Here is a 24,214-nt window from a genome sequence, read left to right as displayed (position 1 = left end):
CAAGGAGATTATAAGCCCCTTTGAGTCTCCTACAGGAGAGAAAGGGGGATATAAATCCAAACTCTTCTTCTTCTATATGTAACCACTGCCACCTGTGCATTCTTTCCTTGATCTTTACTTTATGGCTTCACACACTTTGTAGGATACTAAGCTTTCCTTGGCATCTCTGTCCCACGAGAAAAGAATTACATCCGTTATCTCATTGGGGCAGGAAGCCAGGTGGCTCCTCCTGTTACCTGCTTCTGACCTTGGAGGCATCTCAGCTCCAAATACTGGTTTTCACGAATTCTTGGGAAATTGGGAGGGGGGCTTTCAGCGGGGGATAAAGGTGAGGTGTCAGGGATTGCATTGCACCTAGTTGATTGAGATGCATTCCTAGCTTAATGTAGCGGTTACAAAATATATTGGCAGTGATTGTATCTAGTGACTGAGATGCATTTCTACCTCAGTATAATCACCATAAGATATATGTAACTAGCCTGCTGTATGTTACCACTACTGTAATGGGACATTCTTTCCTTGATCTTTACTTTATGGCTTCACATGCTGAGTAGATAACTAAGCTTACTCCTTACACTTCTGGTCCCATGGGAAACAGGATGTTTCTGTTGCCATGTGGAGGCAGGAGACCAGTTGGCTTTATCTCTGTCACCGAGCTTGGGGCACCTGAGCTCCGAAATAACTTTTTCTCACATTCTTTGGGAAAATGGGGGCGGGGATCAACTTCCAGATAAAGGGGAGAGCAAAAGCCAGATTTGGCAGCACTGGCTTTAACAAGCTGGGTGCTTCGTTGCCTACCAGTAAACGCTGCTGATCAAGAATCCAGAGTTTGTTTATTGATTCAAGGTCTGAGAACCAACAACTGGGAATGCCAGCTTTGCCAAAACTGGGTTTCTCTGAGTGTGGTGCTTGTATGCCTCATCAATAAATGCTACTGATCAACTCTTCAGAGTTCGTTTATTGGCTTAAGGTTCCAAGACCTAACATGAAGGAAGTATTTTAACATAACAGCCTTTTCTGCACATTCTAGTTACACCATTTCAAAGACACATTTAATCCCAAGGTTTATGATGTCTGCACTCCCCTTCTCAAAATGTTGTTTCCTGATTGCCAGTTTCCCCCCCTCTCCCCATGCATGCACTGTAGCAGTGCTTCATAGCATTGCTGGTACGTTGATACCAAAAATGGCAGGGGAAAGAGAACATGAGAACTAGCCTGCTGGATCAGACCAGAGTCCATCTAGACCAGCACTCTGCTACTCGCAGTGGCCCACCAGGTGCCTTTGGGAGCTCACGTGCAGGATGTGAAAGCAATGGCCTTCTGCGGCTGTTGCTCCCGATCACCTGGTCTGTTAAATAATCATTTTCATGAGAAGCTGAAGCTGTAAGCAACAAAATAAAAATGTCCGAACAAGTGCCGATGTCGAGTTTTGGGAACCACGTGGAAATGGGGGAAATGGACTGTGGATTGGGTGGGAAAAATAGAACATTTCAGTTTGATCACACTGTGGGGGGAGCCAGCTCGGGAACATTTCAACAGAAATAAACACGGTAAAAGTGTTTTCGGATTCAATGGGGGAAAGAAGTGTTTTAAAAACATTTCCGAAACTAAAAGGGGGGGGGGAACGATGTGGAACACCACAGAGGAAACATTTTATTTCCATCCTGAAAACAGCATAAATGGCATATGTGGAAAAGGCCAGCAATAGATGGTCCGTCACGGCGGACGGAGGAGGTCAGTCCTGTTTGCAAAATGTTTTTTTTTCTGCCAGCTAAAACATAGACCTGAAATTTATTACCCGTTTGAGTTGTTTGGAAATTTGATTGGGGGAAAAGAAATCAAATGGGCTACGGACGGCGCCCTCCCCTTTTGCCTGCTAATCTCGACAAAACAGCAGGATGATTATTCTGGGTTCCGTCCGCCAATGTGAATGCGAACGGAGGTTGCCTCCGCTAATGTTGGAGAGGGAAACAAAAGAAAGCAATCAATCTGACATCCTATCTGGCATTTGTCCTGCGGCCCATTTTTCGTACAGATGATTTAATGCTCCTTGTAGCCAAGAGTTTAATAATAGCAAAAACGCTGACAGTCCGCAATGGGGAAATATAGCGGCGCTCATGTTGGCTGTCTCACATGCAGATTGAATCATCTGGACAGGATTCGTCTGAATTGGCTGGCAGCCAGACTCCTCAATTCCTATTGGCTGGTGTCGCAGTGGTGGGGTGTACCAATCCACTCGCACAGACTTTGAGAGATCTGCTGGCTGAGGAAAGAAATGACACAAGGCTATATGGAGAGTGGAGGCTTAGCCATTTTGTATGGAAGAAGAAGAGTTTGGACTTATATCCCCCCTTTCTCTCCTGCAGGAGACTCAAAGGGGTTTACAATCTCCTTGCCCTTACCCCCCTCACAACAAACACCCTGTGAGGTGGGTGGGGCTGAGAGAGCTCCGAGAAGCTGTGACTAGCCCAAGGTCACCCAGCTGGTGTGTGTGGGAGTGCACAGGCTAATCTGAATTCCCCAGATAAGCCTCCACAGCTCAAGCAGTAACATATATGCTGTACTGGGCGGTATTTCTCCTTGTTACAGTAACTGTACTTGCATGAGCTGTGTTCCCAATGGAAAAAAAATACCAGAATTTGTTGCACATGGTTAAATTTATTTATTTTTATTTATAATTACATTTGTATACCGCCCCATCCCCTGAGGGCTCTGGGCGGTGAACAACAAAATAATATTCCAGAAACAATAATAACAATAAATAATCAGTATAAATATACATATTTAAAACATGAAACTACAGCATTCCACTTGGCGTCCAGGATTTAAAACTAACAATAAAAACCCCTCCCAGAGATGGTGATGCCATGGGTGTGCCCAATGGCCTCTTTGATTTTTAATGTTTAATGTTTTAATTGGCTTTTAATGGAGTGCCAGTGTGTTGAAGTAGGTAAGAGCAGGTGGACTCTCATCTGGAGAACTAGGTTTGATTCCATGTTCCTCCATGTGAGTGGTAGACTCTTGTCTGGTGAACTGAACTTGTTTCACTGTTCCTCCTCCTGAAGCCTGCTGGGTGGGTTTGGACCAGTCACCATTCTCTCTGAACTCTCTCGGACCCACCTACTTCACAAGGTATGGTGGGCAGTGGAAGGGAAAGGAGTTTGTAAGCTGCTCAGAGACCCCTTTTGATTGAAAGAAGTGAGGTAATACATCCAAACTCTTCTCCTCCACATGAAGCCTGATGGTTGACCTTTAACAAGTCACAGTTCTCATAGAACTCTCTCAACCCCATCTGTCTCTCAAAGTGTCTGTTGTGGGGAGATGGAAAGAAGGCATTTGTAAGCAGCTTTGAGACTCCTTACAGTTTAGAAAAGCGGGATATAAATCCAAACTCTTCGTAAGATGGTGGTATCCACACAAACATTTACAACATGTCTCAGCAGCTGCTGTTACCCAAAATGGCTGGAGTCTGTCCCTTTTAGAGTGGGGGAAATTAATGAGAACAGACACTTTGGCTTAGCCAAAGGTCGAGCAACCTCGAGAACTTTGTAGCCTATGTATACCAAGGTCAGCTTTGGCAAGAAATCCGAAGGAGAGCAAAATAAAGTTTAATGAATTTTATTAAGGGATAATGGGGGCACACAAGCACACAATAATCAATGAGTCAGAACTCACACACAAAACACACACACAGTGTTGAGGGGATAGGTTTTGAATAGATGAAAGGAATTTGGGGAGTTAGGGTTATCGTCACCTGATCTTGAATTGGAAAGGTCTGGTTGACAGAGTTGAGTGACTCACACTTAGCTGTGGTCAATGAAAGATCAACCCATTGGAGTTGATCTTGGAGTTGGAGTATATCAATAGACGGAGAGGTGTCCAGAAATATTGAACACTGACTCTTCTCAGAGGGGATACAGAGTGGTCCTTAATCTTCCAGGACAAAGGGGAATCCTGCTTTTTTGGGGAAAAGACAAGAGCCAGACATTAGCTTCAGGTGTGGAGTTATTAAGCTAATGGTTTGAGTGCTTAGCCTGATGAGGTAAGCTGGGAGTGCCTGGAGATGGGCAGAGTGCTGAATCAATCACAGCTATAAAACAATTGCAATTTAAATAAGGTGGTTGTTAGAAAGAGATTAGTCAGAGAAAGAAGTATTGGGTTAATGCAGCTCTGACAGGAACACTTGGAGCAAACACTTTTAGCAAGTCCTTTGCCTTTGCAGTTTGGATGGTCCAGGGTTTGAGATGGGAACACTTTCCAAGGTAGGGGTATTGCGTTTTCTTTATTCCCTTTGGAAGGGTGTGTGAGAGATATTTTGCATGGCAGGTATAGGTGAGGGCAAGTCCAGACAAGATTTTACTGTGTCCTTGTGTGTACAATAGCCAATGCAGAGAATGAACTTTAACACAACACTGCAATTTTGGCCTGTATCAACAGGACTACAGTGTCAAGATCGAGGGATGTAATTGTACCTCTCTATTCTGCATTGGTTAGATCTCACCTGGAATATTGTGTACAGTTCTGGGCATCACAATTCAAGAAGGATATTGACAAGCTGCAACGGGTCTAGAAGAGGGCAACCAAAATGGCCAAAGGTCTGGAATCCATGCCCTACGAGGAGAGACTTAGGGAGTTGGGGATGGTTAGTTTGGTGAAGAGAAGGTTAAGAGGTGCCTTGATAGCCATGTTTAGATAATTGAAGGGATGTCATGTTGGTGAGGGAGCGAGCTTGTTTTCTGCTGCTCCAGAGACTGGGACCAGGAGTCATGGGTTCAAGATGAAGGGGAAAAAGATTCCACCTAAACATTAGGAAAAACCTCCTGACTGTCAGGGCTGTTTGAAAGTGGATTGTACTACATTGGAGTGTGGTGGAGTCTTCATCTTTGGAGGTTTTTAAAGCGAGGCTAGATGGTCATCTGTCAGGAGGGCTTTGATTGTGTGTTCTTGCATGACAGGGTGTTGGACTTGATGACCCTTGGGGTCTCTTGCAACTCTGTGATTCTATGATCCCCAAGGATTGGCAAGATGGGTAGAGACACTGTTCTTAAAACAGAGCCCCCCCCCCCCCGGCCCCAATGGGTTGGTCTGGTTATATGGCCACCTTCTTAGCCTCTACCTTTATTATTGTTTCAACAACCAGACCAAAAGGATTGTGACACTGATTATATCCATGCTCTGCCATCTTGAATATTTTTAGACAGGCACAGATGGCACCCCCATCTCCTGGCATGCTTCTGCTATTACTATCTTGCCAAGGGCTTGGCAGAGGAAGGCAGACTTTTGACTGTAACAACTAGATTTGTCTGGATAGCGGGAGCTGTGAAAATTGAGTTCATCCCTGTCGGGGGAAAAAAAAATAACTAGGTGTTTTTATGATTTCGACAACCTGTTCCCTGAGATTAAAAAGCTGATGCATCACAGCGCGAGTTCTTCAGCATCCCTGAAAAAACAGCCAATTAGATCCAGGTGATACACTTTTGGCAGAAATGGTCTTACAACTGTGTCTAGCTGTATATGCACACATTTAATGTTTCTCTCCCCCCAAAAAACATTAGAAGAAATGAATCTTGCATCCAGATGTGCCAGGCTTGCTTTTGCTCTGAGATCCCCCCGCTCTGCTGTTTCAAATGTAATTGGAATAATTTCTTCCTAATGAGTTTCATTCCGCCACCCTCCAGCCGCACACGACTAGTTCTTCAGAAAATCACTAGGATTCAGTTCAGTTTTCCCATCGAAAAACACCCCTCTTCTTTTTAAATACTCTTGGATGGTGGGGATTGTGATGTAGTCAAATAGTAGAAATGGGACAAATTCGCATATTATTTATTTCTATTGTCGAAGGCTTTTGCAGCTTGAATCAACTGGCTGTTGTGGGTTTTCAGAGTTGTGTGACCGTGGTCTGGTACTTTATGCTCCCAGTGTATCGCTCACATCTGTGGCTGTTATCATCAGAGGCTTGCCGTGGTGAGATGTGAGGGACAGAAGCCACAGAAGGCCATTGCTTTCACATCCTGCCTGTGAGCTCCCAAAGGCACCTGGTGGGCCACTGCAAGTAGCAGAGAGCTGGACTAGATGGGCTCTGGTCTGATCCAGCTGGCTTGTTCTTATGTTCTTATGTTCTTATGACATCTGAAGAAGCCAGCAATAGTTGCAGGCGAAATGTTGGGAGCAAAAACTACCAGACCTCAGCCACAAAGCCAGGAAAACCTATGATCACCTTTATTTATTTATGTGTGTTTATTGTTATGCTGACTTCCCACCCTATCATGGTCTCCCAAAGCAGTGAACATTTAACAAATTAAGCATTTTTGAACAATTAAAATGCAGTTCAAATCTTTATAATGATTGGCTAAGGGTTCGAATGTCCAATAACGGACCCTTAGCTAATTATTGTGTACAACGCACAGGGACCAAAGCCCTGTGCATCCTGCTCTCCCATTGGCCAATGCCACCTGCAGTGCAGCTGCTCCTTGGCCTGGCAAAGGCCTCAACACACCGTCCCACCCCCAAGCTCCCTGGGCCACGGAGGGCCCAGCAAGAGAGCCCCCATTCCTCCTGCCCACCCCAACTTTGAATCCAATGAAGGAATGAATATTGAACTGACTGTTATGGGTTTTCTGTGCTTTGTGTCTGTGGCCTGGTAGTTTTTGCTCCTAACTTTTTGCCTGCATCTGTGGCTGGCCTCTTCAGAGGCACACTGTGCCATGGAACGAAACGCATCTTAACCATTGCATGCCTCTGAAGAGGCCAGCCCTAAATGCGGGCAAAACGTTAGGAGCAAAAGCTACCAGACCACGGACCCACAGCCCGGAAGAACCCACAACAGCCAGTTGATTCCAGCTGTGAAAACCTTCAAAAATGTTGAACTTTTTTGTAATGCATCAGATCCAAGTATGTGAATCTTACTCCTTTACACTTCCCCAATCTCCCCGATTTATACTTGCTGGACAATCCTGATCCTTCTCTCTGTATGATAGTGGCAGACTTTCTCCTGGAAATTACTAAACGCCAGTAGATTTCCTTTCACTTACCATGTATTTCCTGTATTGTATATCGATGTCTTTTACATCAGTTTTTATTGTTGTTGTACCGTTGTCTATGCCCATGGTGGCAAACCTTTGGCACTCCAGATGTTATGGACTACAATTCCCATCAGCCCCTGCCAGCATGGCCAATTGGCAGAGGCAGAGGCAGAGGCCAATTGGCCATGCTGGCAGAGGCTGATGGGAATTGTAGTCCATAACATCTGGAATATAAGGTGCTCCTACTGATCTACTTCAATAAAGGCTTGCTCTTGAGGCTTTTTTTTAAAATAATTTGATGTCTTGTCAGACAGGTGAAGGTTGTGTGTGTGTGTGTGCGTGTGTGCGTGTGTGTGCCAAGCTCGAATAACGATGCGTTTTGCTGCTTGCTCAGATCAGGTGGACCAAAACAGCAGGCAGCGCCTCGACCGCTTCAGGATTCCCAGCGTCTACTTGAGACCCTTCCGGATCGCCAACATCCAACGGCATCAAAGTGACTACTACTGCAAGGCCGAGAAGCGGACTGGGCTCCCGCCATCAAGTCGATAATGAGTTGATGTCTACTGTGGATGACCTTTCTGCTCCTTCTCTTCCTCGGCAGTCTTTAGGTAAGGGGCATAAGATTGTCATGCCCATATATAAAATTAGGTAAGTGCGACCGCGACTTTGGAGATTACTGTGTCCAGTTCTGGTCGCCCACATCTCTCAAAAGGATATGTCGATGAGATAGAAAAGTGCAGAGAAGGGGACTGAAGGACTGGAGCACCTTCCTATGAGGAGGCTGCAGCGTTTGGGACTCTTTAGTTTGGAAGAGGAGTCTGAGGGGATAGGATTGAAGTCTATACAATTATGCACGAGGGTAGAAAATGTTAACACAGAGGAATTTTTCTCTCTTTCTCACAATACTAGAACCAGGGGCATTCATTGAAAATGAAGAAGTGGGACTAATAAAGGAAACTTCTTCACACAACGTGTGATGGGTGTTTGGAATCTGCTGCCACAGGAGGTGGTGATGGCCGCTAACCTGGATAGCTTTAAAGGGGCTTGGACAGATTTATTATTATTATTATTATTTATTAAACTTGCAATGCAGCCTATCCCCGAGGATCAGGGCGTGAACAACACAAAAATCATACAAAAACATAAAAATCTTAAAACAGGTACATTCTAAAATAGGGCTCCGCGAGACCCATATACCACCTCTTCCAAAATGAGGAGGGGTCCCAGTGATGTTAGGTATCATCAATGGTTCTCTTGAGCAAAGGAACCTTCTTCGGATGGGCTGAAGGAGGCAGTGGTCCACCCACTTATGTAAGACCATCGTTAGATCCAGAAGAGATCTGGCCAATTACCGCCCGTTTCAATCTTTTCGCTTCTCAGGGAAGGTAATTGAGAAAATTATTGTTGGAGCAGCTTCAAGGTTTCTGGATGGCGCTATCGGAAACTTTTGACCCCTTCCAGTCGGCTTCCGTTAACGGGCATGGGACGGAGAACTGTTCACCGTCGCCGTCACAGATACTCTCCATTATTCAGCTTGACCAAAGGATCGGTCGCTGGCTGCTGTTGTTAGATCTCACCGCAGCGTTTGATGTGATGCGACCCGCGATCTTTTGGCCCACCCGTACAGCAGCCTCTGGAGTCTGAGGGCACTGTCCTTCAATGGATAACCTCGCTTCTCGGGCGGAATCAGCAAGTGAGGTCACGGAGACCAAGCCTCCCGGAAGTGCCGCTTCGTAGGTGTACTGAGGGGCACTACTGTCCCCGCTGTTATTTAACATCTACATGCGACCGCTCAGTTGGTGCGGAGTTTGGGCTGATTGCCATCGAATGCGCTGATGACACACAGCTCATTCTCGCTGATGGAGAGCAGCCATACTTCAGCTCTACAGCACTGTTTGGAGGCGGTTGCTGGTTGGTTGCGACAGAGCAGGTTAAAACTATGAATCGCTTCGAAGACGGCGAGATCCTCTGTAGCTTGGCATTATTGAGGGGAGGGACTTTCAACAGCCGCCGTGTGGGGAGGGAGCCACATTAGCACCCGACCCCTCCGATCCGCTGCGATAACCTGAGGGGTCCCACCTGGATTTGTCTCTCTCTCAATGGAGACCTATAGGTGGCTCCATACAACCCGAACTGCTTTTTTCCCACCACCTCCATCATTTCGGCGTCGGTCGCAACTCCTTCCTCTCCAGAGCGGATCTAGCCTCTGTGATCCATTGCAACAGTCATCTCCAGACTTGACTATTGCTTAACTTCAGCTCTCAGCGAACCTTCCCTTGCGTTTGATCCGGCGTTTAAAACTGGATTCACTCATTACGGCAGCAGCGACGTCTGCTTACAGGTGAGTGGCTTCCGTGGGCACATATTCAATACGATACTGCGGCAGCTGCATTGCAACTTCCAATGGGGAGTTCGGATCATCTTCAGGGGAAGTGTTATTGTTGGTGTTGACCTTTAAGGCCATTAGCTGACCTGGGGCATCATCATTATCTTCGACCGTGACCGCATCACCCGCGCCGATAAGGCCCCTAGGCTAGGCCTCTCCCGATCGGGCGGAGGCCAATCTTACTGGTAGTCCCTGGCCCTCGACAATAAACAACCTCCCGCGAGGGCCAGGACTCCTTTACAGCCCTGGCGGTGACCTGGTGGAACGCATCTTCCTCCAGCTGTCCGGGCCCTCTGCGGGACCTTGTGGAGTTCCGCGAGGGCCTGTAAGACGGAGCTCGTTCCGCCCGAAGAGACGCTTTGGGAGGATCCAGCGTAACAGTGCCCGGACATTGGCCCTATAACATCTGGGCCACTAATCCATCATTGTGACTTGCCATGCACTCCCGCTTATGCGTGGGGAGGGAGGGGTTTCTTATATGATTAGGAACTTGGGCGTTCCAACCAACCTATATCTTGAATTTTTAGAATTACATTTTCAATCTGGGCTTTATATTTGATAAATGTATTAGGAGGAATCTTTATTGCTGCTTTCTTATATGTTATTTTTTAAATGTTATTTAATTGTATTGTCTTACATGTTGTACAATCCGCCCAGAGCCCCCTCCGGGGATAGGTGATTATAAAAATCTAAGTAATAAAATAAATAATAAATAATAAATAAATACTTCTCACTCAGCTTTATGGAGGAGAAGTAGATCTATAACGGGGGGTAGGGAACCTCGCAGGCTTCTCCAGATGTTCAGGAACTACAATTCCCATCAGCCTCGTGTCAGCATGGCCCAATTGGCCATGCTGGTAGGGAGCTGATGATGAATTGGAATTCCTGAACAGTCTGAGAGCTGCAGGTTCCCTATCCTGGAAATCTACGATCTATGGCTACCAGTCTTGATCTCAGATTGCAAATGCCTTAGCAGACCAGGTGCTCGGGAGCAGCAGCAGCAGAAGGCCCTTGCTTTCACCTCCTACAGGTGAGCTCCCAAAGGCACCTGGTGGACCACTGCGAGTAGCAGAGTGCTGGACTGGACGGACTCTGGTCTGATCCAGGAGGCTAGTTCTTATGTTCTTATGTTCTTATGTCAGGGTTGGGAGTCAGAAGACGGCAAGGACGGGACAGGCAGGTAGTCAAGGTGGGAAGGAGGTGGCGCTCAGGACTGTTCAGAAATGGGTGCACAATCTTGTCCAAACCTTTGTTGCTCCTTCTTCACTCAAGAACCTCTGCCTGGCATTTCAAAGACTTGTGGGCCCAAAAGAGGGTCTCTTCTTTCATACAATCATAGAATCATGGAGTTAGAAGAGACCCCAAGGAAGGGCCCTCAAGTCCAACCCCCGGCCATGCAGGAACACACAATCAAAGCACTCCTGACAGATGGCCATCCAGCCTCTCTTTAAAACCCTCTAAAGAAGTAGAAGTAGAAGAAGAGTTTGGATTTATATCCCCCCTTTCTCTCCTGCAGGAGACTCAAAGGGGCTGACAATCTCCTTGCCCTTCCCCCCTCACAACAAGCACCCTGTGAGGTAGGTGGGGCTGAGAGAGCTCCGAGAAGCTGTGACGAGCCCGAGGTCACCCAGCTGGCATGTGTGGGAGTGCCCAGGCTAATCTGAATTCCCCAGAGAAGCCTCCCCAGCTCAGGCGGCAGAGCGGGGAATCAAACCCGGTTCCTCCAGATTAGATACACGAGCTCTTAACCTCCTACGCCACTGCTGCTCCTATGAATCCTGTGCGTGTCAACTGAGGCCTGGCAGCTTTGGGGGGTGGGGGGGGGAGGATCCTCAAAATGTTTGCTTTACTGCTGCTCCAATTATCCTTCCCCCGGATTTAGGGCCTTCTATCTCAAAAGGACGTTCCTCCGATCTCTTCAGGAAGAGTGCGTTGAAACACAGCATTGTGCCGTCTGGGCAGGGAGGTGCACATTTCCCTATCCACAGGGGGGCTGTTTTCTTTCTGGGTCATCCATTGGCAGCCGCCCTCCCCGTACCCCCCCCCTTGTCTGAGGAGTGCTTTTTGCTGGCCACGGGTATGTCACAATATCATTACCTGATTTTCTTAGAAGCTTTCGAAAAGGTCTCCAGCAGTGCGGCAGGGGAAAAAATATAACGGAGAACCGGCCGCTGAGAAAAGCATGCGGAAGTCTCCTGTGTGTGTACCTCCATGGCCAGCGTGATGTAGCGGTTAAAAGCAGGTGCATTCTAATCTGGAGAACTGGGTTTGATTCCCCTCTCTTCCACCTGAGTGGCAGAGGCTTATCTGGTGAACCGGATGCGTTTCTGCACTCCTACATTCCTGCTGGGTGACCTTGGGCTAGACACAGTTCTCTCTGAACTTTCCTTACAATTTGAGCCTCACTCAGAGGCCTGTTGTTGTTGTTGTTGTTGTTGTTGTTGTTGTTGTTGTTGTATACCGCCCTCCCCCAGAGGGCTCAGGGCGGTGAACAACAAGATATACGAATAGAGCACAAAATAAATCAATAAATACCAAAATTAATTAAATAAATGATTATGGCTCTATACCCATTAAAAACCAAACCCATTAAAATGCAGCTTCTGAATACCAAGCATAACAGATGGCGATCTACTATCAAATCCCTTAAACAAGGGGGGGAGGGGCGGTAGGATCCACTGGTGTTAAGGGGGGGCATCAGCGGCCGGCCTCCCCAAAGACCCGGTGGAACAGCTCGGTCTTGCATGCCCTACGGAACTCATTAAGATCTCGCAGGGCCCACACAGCTGGAGGGAGAGCGTTCCACCAGGCAGGGGCCAGAGCTGTAAAAGCTCTGGCCCAGGTGGAGGCCAGTCGCATCATTGAGGGGCCGGGGGGTCACCAGTAAATTGGCCTCTGCTGAACACAGGGGCCGATTAGGGACATATGGGGCAAGACGGTCCTGCAGGTACAGAGGCCCCAGGCTGCGCAAGGCCCCAGGCCGCGCCTAGTAAGTTGTAATGCATCTGCGCAGTATTCGTACAGATCCCGGCAGGGCTGCCATCTGAATCTGACCGATGTTAATTGGGTCAGTTTGAAGATGTTTCAAGTGCTGCCCTAGTGTTTTCAGAATGCTCCCAGAGGACCAGTTACCAGTGGGATGACCTCAGCTGGTTTGTGCCATAGGCGCTGGATCTCAATTTTCAAATCATAATACTTAGTGACCTTATTGGACGCCTTCAAAGCTGGCCTGCTTGACACATTGATGTGCTGTACTTCTGTCTACCATCAGCCTTTTCCACGATAGAGCGTTCCCACCTGTGTGCACGCTTCCCCCCTCCCCCTGCAGTTTTCATGGCCTTCTACTTATTCTAGAACTTGGCTTTTAGGCACAGGCCACTTCTCCACGGGCCAATAAACCCAGGATGGGGGAAAAACATTTTTGGGGGGACTTTGCGCAGATCCTGCCCTTAAAGTAGTGTGACCAGACGTCCCGCTTTTGATGGGACAGTCCCGCTTTTAAGCAATTTGTCCCGCATCCCGCGGGGTTTTTTAAATCTCCCGATTTTTGGAAGGCTGCCGCACTGCCTTCTGGGGCGCTCCCATTTCATGCCCTGTGACAGGGCGGGAAACTGGGGATCACCCCCAAAGGCAGTGCGCTCCTGTGGGTGCGGGCACGCGTCCCGCTTTAAAAAGGTGAAAATCTGGTCACCTTACCCTAAAGCGAAACGGCCCCGTACTAAATTCCCTGAAATGGTTTGTTTAAAGAATTGTGCTATCCACGATTCTTTTGTTTCAACCGGAGTTGCAGCTGCTGGCGGGCGAACTGCAGGCTGGGAAGCGCTTTAATCGGCCGTGCTCCCCCTTTTCTTAAAGTCCCCGCCTTGCACCTGCATGGCAAATCAGAGTCACGGGGACGTCTCGTGCCATCACGAGATGTCAGCATGGCTGTGGGGTCCGTATCTGCCTGCCCACGTAGCTACACTGTACTGTACACCGCCCTGAGCCCTCTGGGGGAGGGCGGTCTATAAACCCAATAAATAATAATAATAATAATAGTACACGGTGGAGGGATATCAGTAAAAAAGAAAAGACATGCCTCCATGCACTTGGAGTACTGTGTTCAGTTCTGGTCGCCACATCTCATAAGAACATAAGAACTAGCCTGCTGGATCAGACCAGAGTCCATCTAGTCCAGCACTCTGCTGCTCGCAGTGGCCCACCAGGTGCCTTTGGGAGCTCACGTGCAGGAGGTGAAAGCAAGGGCCTTCTGCGGCTACTGCTCCTGGAAAAAGGATATCGAAGAGTTAGAAAAAGTGCAGAGAAGGGCAACGAGGATGATTGAGGGACTGGAGCACCTTCCCTATGAGGAGAGGCTGCAGCGTTTGGGACTCTTTAGTTTGGAGAGGAGACGTCTGAGGGGGGATATGATTGAAGTCTATAAAATTATGCATGGGGTAGAAAATGTTGACAGAGAGAAATTTTTCTCTCTTTCTCACAATACTAGAACCAGGGGGCATCCATTGAGAATGCTGGGGGGAAGAATTAGGACTAATAAAAGGAAACACTTCTTCACGCAACGTGTGATTGGTGTTTGGAATATGCTGCCACAGGAGGTGGTGATGGCCACTCACCTGGATAGCTTTAAAAGGGGCTTGGACAGATTTATGGAGGAGAAGTCAATCTATGGCCACCAATCTTGATCCTCTTTGATCTCAGATTGCAAATGCCTTAGCAGACCAGGTGCTCAGGAGAAGGAGCAGCATCAGAAGGCCATTGCTTTCACCTCCTGCACGTGAGCTCCCAAAGGCACCTGGTGGGCCACTACGAGTAGTAGAGTTCTGGACTAGATGGACTCTGGTCTGATCCAGCAGGCTCTTTCTTATGTTTTTACGTTCATGTAAAGGCGTGATGGTAACCCACATTGCTTCCAAGGTTTCCGTTGGCTGCCTGCACGGCAGCACATAAACGCACCGACTGGAAAATGGGTTGCTTTATTCCGACTGTAACATACTGTCCTTTTGCTATGTGGGAGGGGTCTCGGGAAGGTGAGTAGAATTTTAGAATGCCGGCAGGTAAGTTGGCTGGGTGCCTGGCCTAACCCTGCCTTCGGCAAATTCCACGTTCGTCAACCAATCCACTCTACACCCAAGACTCACACACTGTAAAAATACAAGGTTTGTTTCTTCAATTTTTTAATAACGCTCATTAGTAATCAAATGTTCCAACAAAATTTTACAGTTCAGATTCTCCAATTTGCAACATACGGTCGGTCAGACTCTCTAATTAACACTTGTTCACACATGTATCAGTTTCCAGCTTGATATGCAACACAAAATTGTAGCAAACGGCTTATACGCAAAAATTTCACTCAGTCGCTTTGAACCCTTAAAGCTCCAACATGCTTGTTCTAAACCAAAAGAATATTGACAACGGTTTTCCTTTGGGCTAACCAAACTCCGGTAAGTTTGTTCTCGGGATTCCTTCAGCCTGACATAATTACCTAAACGTTTGAGAATCAAAATATCAGAACAGACATTCTTATATCTTTTCTGAACATGATTGATTGATTGATTGATTGATTGATTGATTGATTGATTGATTGATTGATTGATTCATTCATTCATTCATTCATTCATTCATTCATTCATTCATTCATTTATTTATTTATTTATTTATTTATTTAGATTTGATATACCGCCCCATCCCCAGAGGGCTCTGGACGGTGTACAACATAAAAACGGTATACATAAAATCATTAGAATATAGTTATCATAAATATCATTTAAAAACAGCGAATATTTCCAAACCTAGGCATCCCACGAAAGCCAGTGCTTAACCATAAACTAAATCCCTCCCAGGAAAAGAGGAGAGAGAGGGAGATGATAAAACCCGATGATATTAGGGACTCACATGGAACAAAGACCCATATGGAACGGGGGGGGGGGGGAGCAAACTCAGTGGCTTGCCTCTCCAAAGGCCCGGTGGAACAACTCAGTCTTACAGGCCCTGCGGAAATCACCCAAGTCCCGCAGGGCCCGGACAGCTGGCGGGAGAGTATTCCACCAGGCCGGTGCCAGAGCCGTAAATATGGTGGGTTCAGCAAATTCCGCAGCATGCTGGGTTCTGTATGTGGGTGTGGAACGGACCACCAAGTTGCTGCAGACTTGTGGTGAACATGTAGGGCTTTCAAGGCAAATTAAATCCATAGGTGATTTACATTATCTGCCTCCACTTAGCAACTCTGGAGCATTGCCCTTTTAAGAAATCATAGAGACAGGCTGCCCGAGCGGCAGCTTCCCTGAAGCCAAGCCTCAGAGCCTGTGGGGAAAGTAAATGGTGAGTGCTGAGCGCTTACTCACAAGTAAGCGGGACTCCGCGGGGGGGGGGGGCAGAGGGTTTTTAGTCTCCAGGCACCATTTAGACCCGGTATGACACTGAGTCCCAGGAATTATAGTTTGCTCCAGTTGATGAGGATTGCATATAAGAAATTTTGTTTCCCAGGGAGGGGGAAGGACCTCATCCAAGTCTCTGGCATTGGGGTGTCCGTGGATTTCTCTGATCCTGTGGTTTTCCAGCAGCGTAATCTAGCACGAATTTCCCTGCAGAAGATTATAGCTCTTCCCCGGCTGCGGCAATTAAGATTTCGTTCAGGAACTGCAAACACAGTTCTGCTGCCTCATTAATTTCCACGCTGCCATTTCGGAGCCGAGTTTGGGCCTCTCTGCAGATCGCCAGCCGTTAACTGCTGCCACGGCGCTTCTAATTGCCATCGAAGGAACTGACACAACATTTGAAGAATAATTATCTGAACATTATTTCTCGAATCTCCCCTCCCATGTGCCCCTCCAGAGAGGGAGTAGCTGGGAGAAACTGACTCATATCCCAACGGCTGCAATTTCGCTCTGCCTTTCGACGCTCTGTGCACCATGAGCGTTGTCCAGTGTGCCCTTTTAGACAGAAGCGTCATACTTGTATTTTGTTTGGATCCCATCTACGATGTCAGTGTCCACAGCAGCATACAAATGATGACAACCCTCAATGAACGCCATTATATCTTACATATTGGACTTAGGCACGGACACCCCCAAACGTTGGACATCTTAACACGCATATTTTGTGGGCATTACCATTGATCCAAGAAGAAGAGAAGAGTCTGGATTTATACTCTGCTTTTCTCAATCCTTAAGGAGTCTCAAAGTGACTTGCAAAGTCTTTTCCCTTCCACTCCCCACAACAGTCGCCCTATGACAGTGGTGGTGAACCTTTGGCACTCCAGATGTTTTGGACTACAGTTCCCATCAGCCCCTGCCAGCATGGCCAATTGGGTTGATGGGAATTGTAGTCCATAACATCTGGAGTGCCAAAGGTTCGCCACCACGGCCCTATGAGGTAGGTGGGACTGAGAGAGTTTGGAGAGAACTGTGACCGGTTCGAGGTCACTTAGCAAGCTTCATGAGTAGGAGGAGATTTATACCCCACTTCTGAACTGTATGAAGTTTCAAAGGGACTTACAAACTTCTTTTCCTTCCTCCCCTCACAAAGAGACCCCTTGTGAGGTTGGTGGGGCTGAGAAGGTTCCGTGACCAGCCCAAGGTCCCTCAGTTGGCTTCAATGTGAAGGAGTGGCGAAACAGATCCAGTTCTCCAGACTAGAGTCTTCTGCTCATGAGGAGGAGTAGAGAATCAAACCCGGTTCTCCAGATTAGAGTCCACCTTCTCCCTGACCACCACATCATGCCGGCTCTGTGCAACTTCCAGAAAACTCCCGGGAGCTCACATATTTTTCTGAAGAAGAAGAGTTTGGATTTATATCCCCCCTTTCTCTCCTGTAGGAGACTCAAAGGGGCTTACAATCTCCTTGCCCTTCCCCCCTCACAACAAACACCCTGTGAGGTAGGTGGGGCTGAGAGAGCTCTGAGAAGCTGTGACTAGCCCAAGGTCACCCAGCTGGCATGTGGGGGAGTGCACAGGCTAATCTGAATTCCCCAGATAAACCTCCACAGCTCAGGCGGCAGAGCTGGGAATCAAACCCGGTTCCTCCAGATTAGATACACGAGCTCTTAACCTCCTACGCCACTGCTGCTGAGAATATAAGAACCCATCAAGTAGTCCTTATTCAAAGTGGAGAAGGAAACACCCGCAACAGGAACGTTTCTTCTGGACAAATTAGAAAGGAAGGGAAGGGAAGCACAGCAAAAACCATTGCTGCTCATCTGAAACCGAGACACGAGTCCGTCAGCACTTTGGAGACTAACAAGATTTCCAGGGTATCAGCTTTGAAGAGTCAAAGCTTCTTTCATCTGGCAAAAGCTCAAAAGTTCATATCCCCCTAATCACATTGGTCTCTCAGGGGCTGCTAGAATCACACGTCGCTGCTCTACTGGAGACCAACACAGCTAATATGGGATCTCTGGCCGTTACCCACGGCAAAGGCAGAAGCCCTCTCCTGAGCCGCTGTCTCACTGCCTCCCTTCCTCCCCCACCCCACGCGGGCTCACCAATGGGAGCCCACCTGAATCCCTTACCTGCTTTTAAGAACATAAGAACAAGCCAGCTGGATCAGACCAGAGTCCATCTAGTCCAGCACTCTGCTACTCGCAGTGGCCCACCAGGTGCCTTTGGGAGCTCACAGGCAGGAGGTGAAAGCAATGGCCTTCTGCTGCTGCTGCTGCTCCTGAGCACCTGGTCTGTTAAGGCATTTGCAATCTCAGATCAAAGAGGATCATGATGGGTAGCCATAAATTGACTTCTCCTCCATAAATCTGTCCAAGCCCCTTTTAAAGCTATCCAGGTTAGTGGCCATCACCACCTCCTGTGGCAGCATATTCCAAACACCAATCACCCTTCGACCTAGGTCAGTACCCTTCTCAGGGAACTGGGTCCAACCTATTTTAATCGCCCTTTGAGGGGAATAAGGGTAGAGGCGGTCCCACAGATTGGGTGGAGGATACTCTTCGAGCTCATAGAGTTGAGCTAAAATAACGTAGCTCTTTTATAGGGAGGACAAGAAAGAAGCAGCAGAAGAAGACGGGCATCTCGCATCATATGGCCAGTGCTAGCCCTGGGGAGTGGCATCCGAAAGTCATTGAAATGCTTCTTTAATTAAAACGCTGTTAATTTTTAACAGAGCCGGATCCGCTATTAGTCATGCATGTTAGTGGGAGGATGTTTCTCTTTGGATGCATGTTCCTGAGACGTTTCCCCCCCCCCTTCCCCCCCAAAGCCTGGTGGCACTGCAATTAACTCGGTAAAACATATCAATTAGTTCCTTTCCAAACGGAGAGAAAATGCAAATGGGCTCTCCAGCCCCTTAATTTGTATCTTTTCCATCGCTGCGATTTACTGTCACGAACAGACCAGTGCGGTCCACTCTCAGACTTCCAGCTAAGTTAACATCTCCACTCCACCGTGGGCCTCTCTGTGTCACCCGAGGTAGCGTGTTGTCTCGCAGTGTCTAAAAATGGAAGAGTCGTAGCCAGCCCAAAGGCTGGTTTGCTGGTAGCAAACAGACTGAGTGAGGACTCATCCAGGGATGCTGAGGCTGAAATAAAAGTGTGGTAGCCCATAATGTGCCCCACCAGATTCTTGTAATTTCTGTGATGGGAAAAACTGCTTTCTCTCTGAAACAACAACTCCTCCTCCTCCTCTTCCTCCTCCTCCTTCTCCTCCTTCTCCTCCTCCTTCTCCTCCTCCTTCTCTTCCTTCTCCTCCTTCTCCTTCTTCTCCTCCTTCTCCTCCTCCTCCTCCTTCTTCTCTTTCTCCTCCTCCTCCTTCTCCTCCTCCTACTTCTCTTCCTCCTCCTTCTTCTCTTCCTCCTCCTCCTCCTCCTCCTCCTCCTCCTTCTTCTCTTCCTCTTCCTCCTCCTCTTCCTCCTCCTCCTCCTCCTTCTCTTTCTCCTTCTTCTTCTCCTTCTTCTTTTTCTCCTCCTCCTCCTCCTCCTCCTCCTCCTCCTCCTCCTCCTCCTCCTCCTCCTTCCTTCACAATAACAATAGCAATAATTAATAATAATTCAATTTGATACTCCACTCAAATCAATGATAATTATATATTATTATGTATTATTAGAGTGGGTATCAAAATTGAATGGATGAAGATGATGACGATGGAAAACAGTCTCTTCATAGTCTTCAAGAAAGATATCAGGACCTTGGACAGTTCATTGTCTTTCTCAAGTGGTGAAACTGCTCTGTTTTTAATCCTTGCAAATGTCTCATTCGCACAGCCTTCCTGCTTTGCTCTTTGGATGTTCTCAAGGGAACGGGCTGCCAAGTTGTGCGAAGAACTGTTAAGCCTTCCCCAGAGAAAGCAAACAGGCGAAAATCCAACAATGTGGATTTGCTTGGGCATGTGGATATCTCATTCGTTACTTCTGCTCTTTTCATCTTTCTGAAGAGATGCCGAATTTCAGAGTTTGGTTCCCATTACATGATTTTTTAAAAATGTGGATCAATATGGTATTTGAGTTTTTTTAAAAAAAAGACCTCTGCTCTTTTCTTTATTAGTGATGTGTCCACCTGTGTATACGTGTCTGTGCTGTCAGTGGACCCTAATCCTCTTCATTTGATAGTTTGGATGTTTTGACCCCTTTATTTTATTGATTTGAAATCCCCGCCCTGCCTCTCCAAGAGACCTCTTCATCCTTCTTTACGAATCCAAATGTGGCCATGTTTGGCCCTCTCACCTTCTTTACAGATCTGTTTCAAAGCCCAGCCGACCCATCTCAGAAGGGTGAGGGGGGGATCAGAACGAAAAGCTGCAGCAAGATCAAGGGTAGAACCAGTGGTGGGATCCAAAAAGTTTAGTAACAGGTTCCCTCGCCAGCCCCCCCTCAGCAAAGGGGGCAGAGGCGTACCTTCGCAAACCTGAGCCCTGGGCAAAACCTGAGTTGGATGCCCCCCCCATGGGCAGCCACCCCACCACGACCCCCCAAATTTTTTTTGCACCAGGTCATTTCTAAATCATCATCACATTATAGAAAATGCCCCAACTCACAAATCTGAACACAGCACTGGTGAAACACACAGGTTCTTTGATAGAGACTGGGGAGATAAAAGGCACGAAAGGCTGAGAATCCATGAATTGCAGTACCTGGAAGGGATTAACCCAGTTCAGGGAGTGACATTATTAGTCGCAATTGCTATATGGAACCTTCACGTTCAAAGGCAGGATGCCTCTTGGGGAGGCGAGGGCGTGGAGATGGAAAAGCGGACCCAATTAGCAACTCCCTCTCGGCACACACAAATAATTAGTAACCCGCTCTCGGGAACTGGTGAGAACCGGCTGGATCCCACCTCTGGGTAGAACCAGTTATTCAAGCCAAGGGATCCTCCTGCTCGCATGATAGACCAATAAGACACGTGTGCACATGCACACACACATACACTCGAAGTTTGTGGAGGTGGATGAGATGGTCACAGGAAGTGAACCACGGCATTTCCTGTTGGGGAGAACGCTTATCTTGCACGCTGAATGTCTTTGGCCTCTGCAAGGCAGTGCAATCTCCGAGCTGTCCTTTCCAAGCAGATGTGGTTGGCGCGCTAGAGAGTAATGTTACTGTTTTCTTTTTTTAAAAGTCTTTTTGTTTGCTCGAGGCACAAACAGGGAGAAAAGGAGAGTGTTTTAATTGCCTTTCGGGCCAGGACAAGAGAGTCAGGCGCGGCTGGTCGCCCTGGAGAGAAGCAGGGAAACAAACCCAGTTCACCAAATAAGAGTCCGCCACTCACATGGAGTAGTGGGGACTCTGGATTAGAGTCTACCTGTTCATAACCACCACACCACACTGGGTTTTTTTGTAGTTGCCACCTTCCGGTTACTTCCCACCTTAACCTGCCCACCTGGCATCTCCCAGGACCTGGTTCTTTTCAACAGGGGATTCCTTAAGAACATAAGAACATAAGAACTAGCCTGCTGGATCAGACCAGAGTCCATCTAGTCCAGCATTCTGCTACTCGCAGTGGCCCACCAGGTGCCTTTGGGAGCTCACATGCAGGATGTGAAAGCAAGGGCCTTCTGCTGCTGCTGCTCCTGAGCACCTGGTCTGCTAAGGCATTTGCAATCTCAGATCAAGGAGGGTCAAGATGGGTAGCCATAGATTGACTTCTCCTCCATAAATCTGTCCAAGCCCTTTTTAAAGCTATCCAGGTGAGTGGCCATCACCACCTCCTGTGGCAGCATATTCCAAACACCAATCACACGTTGCGTGAAGAAGTGTTTCCTTTTATTAGTCCTAATTCCCCCCCCCCCAGCATTTTCAATGAATGCCCCCTGGTTCTAGTATGGTGAGAAAGAGAGAAAAATGTCTCTCTGTCCACATTTTCTACCCCATGCATAATTGTATAGACTTCAATCCTATCCCCCCTCAGACGTCTCCTCTCCAAACTAAAGAGTCCCAAACGCTGCAGCCTCTCCTCATAAGGAAGGTGCTCCAGTCCTTCAATCATCCTTCAATCATTCCTCATAAAGAAGGTGCTCCAATCCTTCAATCATTCCTTCTCTGGAATTAGCTCCTTGAAGTGCTGGGGAAGGGGGGCACCCTTATAGGTGTTTAGGAAGCCTTAAGGAGGGCCCCTAGCTCAGTGTTGGAGCATCTGCTTGGCATACAGAAGGTCCTGAGTTTGATCCTCGGCATATCCAGTTAAGGGAAGAAGGTAGAGACTGATGCGAAAGGCCTCAGCTTTAACCCCTACAGTGCTTCTGCTGGCCTGAGTAGACATTACTGGGCAGGATGGACCAATGGATTGATTCAGTATTAGGTGTTTTACCTGTGAGGGCTTTTCAAGGCACTTAGATTGAAGCCATTTGTTTTTAAATTGCTGGAATTAATGACTCCATGACACCTTTGGAGACCACTGGGCTGGTCCAGCTATCTGGGGTTCTCTTCAGCCATTGACACAAGGAGGAGGAGGAGGAGGAGGAGAAGAAGAAGAGGAGGAGGAGAAGAAGAAGGAGGAGGAGAAGGAGGAGGAGGAGGAGAAGAAGGAAGAGGAGAAGGAGGAGGAGGAGGAGAAGAAGGAGGAGAAGAAGGAGGAGGAGGAGGAGGAGGAGAAGGAGGAGAAGAAGGAGGAGGAGAAGAAGGAGGTAGAGGAGGAGGAGAAGGAGGAGGAGGAGGAGGAGGAGGAGGAAGAGGGGAAGGAGGAGGAGAAGAAGGAGGAGAAGGAGAAGAAGGAGGAGAAGAAAGAGGAGGAGGAGGAGGAGAAGGAAGAGGAGGAGGAGAAGAAGGAAGAGGAGGAGGAGGAGGAGAAGAAAGTTGGATTTATACCTCCCTTCTCCTGTAAGGAGACTCAAAGGGGCTTACAAACTCCTCTTCCTCCCCCCCCCCACAACCAACACCCTGTGAAGTGGGTGGGGCTGAGAGAGCTCCAAAGAGCTGTGACTAGCCCAAGGTCACCCAGCTGGCATGTGTCGGCATGCACAAGCTAATCCAGTACCCCAGATAAGCCTCCACAGTTCAAGTGGCAGAGCGAGGAATCAATCCCAGTTCTCCAGATTAGAGTGCACCTGCTCTTAACCGCTACGCCACTGCTGCTCACAGCTCATCTGGATGCCAAAACCGTCTCCTGAGGCCTGCCAGAGCAGAACGACTCACCAACAGGGGCAGATCTGAGCAGAAAAGGGCCATTTCGATCAAAGGCTGTTCCAGCTGAGCTGGCTTTGAATGGCCACGCTGGGCTGCCAGTTGACCGTCGCAAACACTGGCCAGGGCGCGACAGAGACAAGATGCCCCGTTTGCGTGGTGCGCGCAGCTTTTGTCTTGTGTTAGCAGGAGGCGAGCTTACATAATAATCCGAGGTGACGTTTTTGTCCAGCCAGCACAATAACAAAAAAAAATGCAGTCGGGTGCTCAAGGGAGATTTCCCAGTTACCGCATTCCCCGGCGTTTATTGGCCTCTGCTTCATTCTGCTTGGACAGAGTCTGCAGCCCGTGGCTTTTATGCATCGAATCCCACTGCGAGAGGTTCCCAAGAGCCCGTTGCAGGAAAAGATAATGATGAACACACAAGAACGCTTGAAGCTGCCCGGTGCTGCATCAGGTCTTCTCCCGTCACATTCAGCATTGCCTGCTCTGACTGGAAGCAGCTGTACAGGAGCTCTACAGGAGCAGCAGCGGCGTAGGAGGTGAAGAGCTCGTGTATCTAATCTGGAGGAACCGGGTTTGATTCCCAGCTCTGCCACCTGAGCTCGGGTGGGAGGCTTCTCGCAGGGGAATCTCAGGTGATTAGCCAGGCACTCCACACTGACACCACCAGCTGGGTGGACCTTGGGCTGAGTCACAACTTCTCCGGGAGCTCCTCCCTCAGCCCCACTCTACCTCTACAGGAGGAATTGTTTGTTTGTGAGAGCAGGGAAGGGCAACCGAGATTGTAAGTCTCCTTTGAGTCTCCTGCAGGAGAGAAAGGGGGGATATAAATCCAAACTCTCTTCGCTGCTTCTTCTTCTTCTTTCTTCTTCTTCTTCTTCTTCTTCTTCTTCTTCTTCTTCTTCTTCTTCTTCTTCTTCTTCTTCTTCTTCTTCTTCTTCTTCTTCTTCTTCTTCTTCTTCTTCTTCTTCCTTCTCCTTCTCCTTCTCCTTCTCCTTCTTCTCCTTCTCCTTCTCCTCCTCCTCCTCCTCCTCCTCCTCCTCCTCCTCCTCCTCCTCCTCCTCCCCCTCCTCCTCCTCCTCCTCCCCCTCCTCCTCCTCCTCCTCCTCCTCCTCTTCCTCCTCCTCCTCCTCCTCCTCCTCTCTGGGCAAACTGCTGCCACCTCCTGACCATTTGAGGAACTTACTGCTGGGAAGAGTCAGGGCTCCCCAGCTCCTTCTTAACTTGCCTCAGTTTCCCCTGTTTCCCC

The 24,214-nt window shown here is 48.2% G+C and overlaps 1 protein-coding gene across 1 annotated transcript in view; it reads left to right on the top strand.

Annotated features, from left to right (window-relative positions):
- The window catches only part of LOC125426438 (MAM domain-containing glycosylphosphatidylinositol anchor protein 2-like), a 409,319-nt gene that overhangs the window by 205,514 nt on the left and 179,591 nt on the right, over nt 1-24,214 (top strand). The gene's annotated exons all lie outside the window — the stretch shown is intronic.

The sequence above is a fragment of the Sphaerodactylus townsendi genome, linkage group LG02 (genome assembly GCF_021028975.2).
Source record: "Sphaerodactylus townsendi isolate TG3544 linkage group LG02, MPM_Stown_v2.3, whole genome shotgun sequence".
NCBI lineage: Eukaryota > Metazoa > Chordata > Lepidosauria > Squamata > Sphaerodactylidae > Sphaerodactylus > Sphaerodactylus townsendi.
Note: the sequence above shows the minus strand (reverse complement) of the source record. Positions and strands in the feature narration are given on the sequence as shown.